General features: G+C 44.8%; 1 long non-coding RNA gene across 1 annotated transcript; it reads right to left on the reverse strand.

Moving 5' to 3' along the window:
* Positions 1-4,080: 4,080 nt before the first annotated feature.
* On the reverse strand, positions 4,081-7,414 carry LOC146191938 (uncharacterized). Its single transcript, XR_014706374.1, has 2 exons — positions 6,961-7,414; positions 4,081-5,126 (listed from the first exon to the last, which is right to left on the reverse strand). It is a non-coding gene; the product is annotated as an uncharacterized LOC146191938 (long non-coding RNA).
* Positions 7,415-8,042: the final 628 nt, after the last annotated feature.

The following is an 8,042-nucleotide window of genomic DNA, read 5'->3' on the forward strand; positions in this document are numbered from 1 at the left end:
CGATGTTTCATAGAAAAGCCTTATTTATATAAATTATTAGGCGCTTGCGCAAAGTTCACAGCGTCGCTTAATGTGGAGTGATACGGCCAGTTCAGTTGTTTCCAGACAAAACTTTGTGGCTACCGGTTTCTTTCCGGAAACAAGTGTCTTGAAGTTAAACGAGCAATGTGTCGAGTGAACTTATATTGCGCAGGACGTCGTGCCACTCATGAAAACAGCAGGAGCGAGGCGTGGCATCGTAATCTTAACGGCAGTACCTTTATCAATGTCAATCAAATGCAAGCATCTCCTCGAATCGTCATTGCGGCTTGTGTGACAAATCTGTTAGGTTAACAACGAATATGGCTGCTTTTTCTTTTCTGTGTTAGCGTTGAGATAAAATCGGCGCTTGCTTCCCTCATTTATACTTACCACATCGACTGATCTGTTGCTCTTAACAAAGGACGTCAGCGTGGCGCGCTAAGCCCAGCTAAATTTACTGCCTCTCCAAACAAGTTTTTTTCGTTAATCTAAACTATCTAGTGAAACATAGCGCCAGCATTCTTTATACTAAGATAGAGAACAGAACAAAACGTTGCGATGAAGGGAAAGGTTGTCATTACATTGCGCTTCAGTTGCAATGCCCTTACAGAGACTGAACAGAACATTGTTTTTTTACATTCTGCGTTCGCGTACTTTTCTTCAGTGCATGACACACTTATCCAAGAACGGTGCGTTAGTTGAAAGGGTCCTTGTTGTGGTGAGCTTAATGCCGATCCTCCCTAGTGGAGCCACACGTGAATCAGCAGCAACATCCCAATCGAGCTATAATTGAGCGATAAGACGGTGTTATAGCGTTCCTGGGGTAAACAGCGGAATAGACAAGAAAAATGTTCACCCTAAATTATTTTTCTTATAACTAACTAACCGATCGCAGTAACCGAACACAGTAGAACAGTGAAAAGGTTATCCCACTAATGCGTAATATGTAGTATCAACGTTACGGTCATCCTGCACCTAAAAGCTCGAGGAAACGCCTACTCGTCTTGCGGTCTGTGGCATACGCGATTCAGGTGAGGTAAACTGGCTATTTTCGCAAGATTATTTGGGCACCACTCGAAAATACCTTATTCACGTCATGGAAAACTTCTTACCTACTTCCGACGCATAAACGGAAAGCATCGCGTGTCTTAGTGACGTTTTTGGAACATTTCCTTCTTTTTAATTTGCCTTTTACCCATGTTTAGTGTGATTTGATTTACCCCGAACCTCTCCTGTGACAGGTATGGTTAGCTTTTGCAACTCGAAAATTCTCATTATCAGTGACGTTTTAAAACAGAAGAAAGGCTGTACTTGCTCCTACACTTTTCCCTGAGCAGTGTTTTCCGTCCAAAAAACCCTGCGCGGACTCGTGCACGCTCTCCAGTTACTGCATTTTATGGTGTGGCGTCAATTTCCACTGGGCAACAAAATGAAGTGGATGCAAAAGCAAGACACATTTGCGAACGCACCATCCGAACGAGTGCAAGATGCCAGCGATGACCCACTTTCCAAAACCAAGAGGGTGTCTTCAGTAAGCAAACAACACTGGAAAAGCAACAGACACGAAAGTCACGCAGGTATTTACACTTATATGACGCTTGCGTATTTCCCAACATGAAATAAAATCAAAAGAATATTGTTAATACACGTCTTTATGGAAATATTGCTTAAAAGAAAGTAAGAAACTTTGTGCATCTCACAAATATACCACAAATCGAGAGTAGGTACAAGCATGGAATGGTTACGGGCATAACAGTTGTCGCCACGGGTGAGCAGTTTTCAGCTGTGATGTATAACTACAAAGCGATCCATTCCGCAAGGCGTTTTCTACCTCTGCTCTCTCGCAGGGGTTCAATTGCTCACCTTATGCTGCTATGACTGGGAGGGTACTGAAATGCAGAACTACGCAGAAGCATGCGCGGGCACGAAGAGATGCTGGCTTGACAAAACTGTTGGATAGGTGTTTTCAAATGTTTTGTGCCTAAAGTAACCCCCATCACCCACCAATGTGTGCCAGGAAACTATACCCTGCTACCACCCAATCCCCGTGGCTGACACGATTAGCTGATGTTGCCTATAAATGAACCCGTCCTGACTCTTCGTAGCTTTTCCTGTTTCTTTCGTTTTCTGGAATTCGGAAACTGAAATTCTTGGGAAAATATACGCGTACACCCTTTGTCAAAAGCTTAGCACCCAAGGGGAATGTTTTATACCGTCTCGTGGCGCCTTTTTAGCATTCGTGGAAGTCGATAATAATGGAGAGGGTAAGACAAAAATTCTTCTTACCTTCACTAAAGTTGGAACTCTGAGAATGCATAACGAACCGTACGATGTGGCTCAAAAGTAAACCACCTAGGCTGTAAATTTTTGACGACTATGCAATTCCTATACCATATTCTGTATGGTGTGGATATTGGAAGTCTTAGAGATAAAATTTGTTCTCAAACTAAAAAAAGAAAACAATCATAACAGGCCAGAACAATTTATACAGCAAAGTAAACAGAAACATTATTACGCACTGCTTTAAATTTAAAAAACTGCTGAGAGGCAAGGTCTCAAAATTCCTAACCACACAGTCGTGCAGGTAGTTTAGTTAAGAAGCTAAAACAGTAACTCGAAGCTAAACCACATTTTTTGGTTACATGATGAGTGAAAAACTAGCGAGATGTAGCTTCGAATAGCTTAACTAGAAACACTATCCCAGAGCCCGTTATCTACCGTTCGCTATAGATAGAATGGACACAAGCCGAGGTCACAAGCATGTGACAGACTTCATTCCAAATGACCACGAACGCTGCGAACGGCTGCCGCCTCAGCGGCCGTCGTCGGGCGGTGTTCTGCGCTCTAGTGTGCAGCACTAAAGCGCCATCCTTGTGGAGGCAGTGGAAGCCTTAGAGAGCGGCGAACTCGTTTCATTAAATCTTGTTGGTTGACTTGATGTTCATGTTTTAGTGCCCTGATGATGAACATATGGCGTCCGTATGAAGACGAATAAGTGCTCTAATGGGGAAGAATTGGTGTCCGGAATTGTTGTCCGGAATTAAAGAGAAAGAAGATAAATAACTGCGATATCGTTTCGCATAACTAAGCGAGGATCACCGCAAGCTGCCCCAGTCGAGCACTCTCATATTCTTGCGCGCTTTTTTTATGTAGAGCGATCCTACACGACTGTTGTACTATGGTCAGACAATCCGAACGAGACTTGACTTATATGAAGGCTAGCCCAGATGCAAATAATTCACTGGCGTATAGACCACGCAGTTACACGCATATCAATAGTGTAGGAAAACCAAGCATTCCTAGAGATAAATTGAGCCAGATACATGTAATCTCACACCACCTGAAGGTCATGTGTCAGAACAGATACGCACATTCCAAATGAATGTCGCCGATACCGCTTTAAAGCGAATTTGTCAAGAAAAGATGAAAATGTTGACATCTGAAGCGCAGCGTGAACGAAATACCTTATTATTTTACACAACTCTGTTTCTTTTCCACTGCTTGTTCTCATATGAATTGATTGTCATTGACTCGTTAATGACGATTTCCCTTGTGGGTATGAGCCAGCCTGTAGCGAGCGAAAAGGGAAGCTTTCCACGTGAAAATGCTTGCTCCCGAAATGATGAGTAGCCTAACGTTGTAGCCAGAGAACCTGGATTATTTTCCTAGGTGTGGTTTCGAAACCATCTGGCTTTGAATATCTATTATTTCGTTGCTGACATAGGAGATGGGATAATCAGCTTCAGATCCGTATCTGATAAATGTGGAAATACTGCGGGCGGTACAAAACTGCGCAACAGTCAAACATTTGGGTGTCAGCGAACCCGCTTGTGTTGCTGCGTGCTTAGAGCGAAGGTTCGCCGATTGTTTTACACATAGCTATGCTTCTCTGGTAGAAATTGTGCTTTGTACACATCTTTACCTTCCTTCCATGCATATATGGCCCCTTTCAAAAATGTTCACAATCCTGGATGGTGCTGCAACGAAGAAGCATGGCCTATGAATGATTTAAAGCAACCAGCGCAGGAAAGGAATAAAGCAAAGAATTGAGGTAACAAGATGGAGCGTTGATTTGTTAACATTTATTAAGGCGAAAACTTGGGTACACATGGCGCGAGTTTCGCCTACTCAGTTGACTTGACTTTCCGCGACTTTCGACCGCTCCGCAGCGGCGCTGGATGCGACTGGAAGCGAACGTGACTAGCCACGTCACTCGACGCGATAGATTCGCTGCCGCGCATACCTCCTCCCACGTCAGAAAGCGTGAATTCTTGCGCACTTGGCCGCGGTTTAAAGAGGCGCGCACCGCTCGCTTACCCATGGGGGCAGCCCCGTGGATCTGAGCCAAGCTAAGCCATCTCGGAGCGTTACTCAGAGGACCTTGCAACGTCCGGAAGCAACCTTGTGCATGTAGGTTTATAATATTTGAACCTTCAGCAATTTTTTTGAAACGAGGTGAAACTGTTTGGTACAGGCACACTAACAGGTTTCATGGCCATGACAATGACACGTTTATGTCGGAAATTCAGAGGGAACATCCTAACAATCGAATTCAATTTGCAGCAAGTGAAAGGTTTTTAAAGAAAGGCCTGCAGTGAATTTGATATCGCTGAACATGAACCCACACACACACACAGCAAATAAGAAAAAACATCTAAAAATGAACAAGCAAGAATGCCTTGTAGGCTAGAACAGATGCCCAAAACTAAGCAAGCTGAGATGTATTCAGACAGCATTTCAAGGACAAGCAACGACGGGATATAACCCGAACTCGGTAATAAGACAGCGCAAATTAAAGGACCACCACAAAAAAGGACACGACGCAAATAAATTGCTTTTTTGTCCTTTTGCACTGTCTTCTTACGTAGTATGACTCACCGACTAAGCCCAGCGTCATGCATTTTAAACTAAGGCAGTCAGAAGGTAAAAGTACCAAAACCTTCAAGTAAAGTAAGGCGTTGAGTATGAAGACAAGCGTCTTCCGTACGCTAGCCTTCTCCAGATGAGCTGTCCTCTAAAGCATGTCCCAAGGCTCTCGGATGGGGGCTTCCATGGCGCCCAAACCCTGGCTGGGAAAGCTGCTGGGGATCAGCGTCTGGTGGTTCCTGGGGAAGGCAGAAGGGGCCAGTCACTTACGTGAATGTAGCGAATATTTTCAGCCGTAAAACTGGCAGGCTAGCTACTAAATTGCACTATAAAGCATGAGCTTAGTCGAGTTTAGGTAAAAACGTCCCCGGAAGAGAAGTAGGGCCCCTCAAGAAATTGCACCTAAGCAAAAATGTCCCGAATCCAAAAACACGCCATAAAAATGCATCGTTTTGGAAACAACTTCGCAAAAACCATTTTATGGCCACCAGTACATTTCCTCTTTTAGCACTTAATACTACCGGCATCATCATCACGACAATATTACTAATTATTAAACGTGCATTTTGCTGGTCGAACTGGTAGCTTTCGAGATCTCCCACGGCATGTAGGTGGGGTCACTCGAAGACTCCCCCGGAGATATTCTGGTGAAGAGCTTGAACCTTTTCGATGGTGATGGTGGTGATAAAAGACGCTGTGGAAGAGACGGCGCGTCCAACCCTAACCGGTCGTTCACCGTGGACCCCTCAAGCACTCTTCACAGCGTTCGCCGAGTGAAGGGGGGCGGACGCTGCGCTGTTTATCTCGCAGAAGAAAAAAAAAAGAAACAGAACGCGATAACGAGAGCGCTGTCTACGTTTGCCGTGTTGTAGTTTGAATTTTTCAAATCCTACGGCCAAAGCGCTGTACTGTATAATATTGCAGCACGTCACGGGGACTCCTAACCAGCGTTGAGGAACTTGACATGTCGCAGCGCTGGTTAATTTTCGAAGATGTACCAACTTGCTCAAATGTATGTTTTGTCACGGAGAAGCGCAGTCTGCGCCCCCTAGCACGTGGCAAATTAAAAGAAAACAGTGACAACAAAATACCGACTAGTTTCAAGCTGAAACCTTTGAAGATGTAAAGTTATATCAGTAAAAGCCAGTGGTAGTAAAAGCAAATCACTGATAAGCCGGAGGCTCGGGGAGGCAAAACATGACGTTACAATATCTTTGAGTGCACCCGTTTAGGAACATTTTCTCCTACTTTGCTAATGAGGAATTTTCTTCCGGGATATTGTTTCCGGGGCCGTTTTCTTCGGGAAAGATTACTCCGAAGCAGTTTTTTCTGGGCACTTCATTTTACGAAACACGAGCTATAGACATACTGCTAGAGGGTGTTTCATCATAGCATCTAGCAGCAGTGTTAACGACACAAAGTCAGGCGAACTAGCCAACTGTGCTATGCTCCTGCGGATGGATGGATAGATGGAATATAGGAGCGTGCCCTTTGAAACGGGGTGGTAGCAATTGTTTTCATGCTCATTTTCCCCCCAATATCTTAATTATTGGGGGCGCTCGCCAGCAAACCGCACCCCGATTGGATATGAACGACAAATTCCCCTAGTTTATCCCTCAATGAATAGCGAAAAGCAGTGAATAGATTTGATACCTCTATCCTTTTTTATGAGCGACACAGTCGACACAAGGCAGGATAAATCATAAAAAAAGCATTTCAAAATGTGCAGCGATAACAAGGAATCTCACAATGCAATAAATAAGGGTATACGAGTTGCAAACTGCAACAATAATTGGTTCACTGGAAGAGAAAGGCGCAGTGACTGTATACGACCAAATTCTCGCTACCTATCAAATGAAGTGACGAACAAACGCCCTACATCGCAAAAGACTACACAGAGAACAATGAGCATAAAAAAACCTCCGATCTTCGCTTTTTGTTGCCTCGAACTTGTTTTGGGCTGTAGACTACTGAGCACAGATTGTCAACTACCGCAACCCTTCATCTACAAATCTCTGCAACGTGACAGGTACTGAAACAGTAAGAAATGTTTACACTCGTCGAAGCACTCACCCACATCCCCGAGGTCCATACGATCTCGAGCTCCTCGAAATTGGTGCGAATTTGTTCAAGTTTCAGCGCCGTTCTTCGGTCCATAGGCGGCGAAGTGGACCTTGGTCGAGATTTGGCAGCTGTCCGTCGGGAGGCGCGGCTTGCATGCTTGACCGTCGAACGGGCATTTTGGACTTTGGATCGCTTTGTCTGAGGCTCAGGCAACAGCGGCTCGGTCTGGAGATCTTTGGAACAGCGCGCTTTCTGGGACCTCGTGTATGGTCGCGAATAATGGACGGTAGCTTCGTCGCCTTTTGAGGCAGCCCGAGCCGCCGCTTTGTTTGCTTTCTTGGTTCCCGCCTTTCCCGCGGCCTTGCCCGCTACTGCGGCTAGCGCCGTCCTCGTGCCTGAGCTGAAAAAAGTAATAACAAAAGTCGCAAATAGTTCTGCTATAGCTGATCTCGGTATCAAGACAAGTGGGTCGAACAGCACGATCATTTTGTGCGAGGGTGTGAACAGGGAGCGCTACGCGGCGTTCAATTATATTTACTTGAGCAAATGCGAAACATTCTAGAAACTGTCCCTTATCGCATGCGCTTGAGCAGGAGGAGTAAGCGCAGTCATTCTAAATATAGAAGAAGACATGGACGAATGCACATGAGCTGAAACATTCAAAAGTTTTTTTTTCATGTTTCAGACACATGCTGAAGGATAATTTCGATAAGCCACACTTTCCCTGCTTAAGTAATAATGTGCTGGTACCGTAATCCTGTCGTAGTCGAGGGTTTACAGGAGGGCAGAGGAGAGAGGGGAGCAGAGCGGAGCGCATTCGAGGAAGAAGCTTTAGCAAACATCCTGGGGGTCATCATAATAGTCATGGCAAGACGAAAAATATAATTTGTTGCCAGTTTACCATGAATACAGCGTGGCTTTTGTTTTCAAGCAAGACATGCATCTTTCAACTGTTTTCTTACACGATGTTGCTTAACAAATAGACTAACCTAACAGCGACTGGCCGAATATCTGACTCTTATCGGCTCTTATCAAGAATTCGAAACCACTGAAGGGCACAGTGAAGATCAGCTGTTCCATTTAGAATAAAC

Source organism: Amblyomma maculatum, chromosome 4 (genome assembly GCF_055883805.1).
Source record: "Amblyomma maculatum isolate TAMU_Amacu chromosome 4, ASM5588380v1, whole genome shotgun sequence".
In the NCBI taxonomy this organism is placed as follows: Eukaryota; Metazoa; Arthropoda; class Arachnida; order Ixodida; family Ixodidae; genus Amblyomma; species Amblyomma maculatum.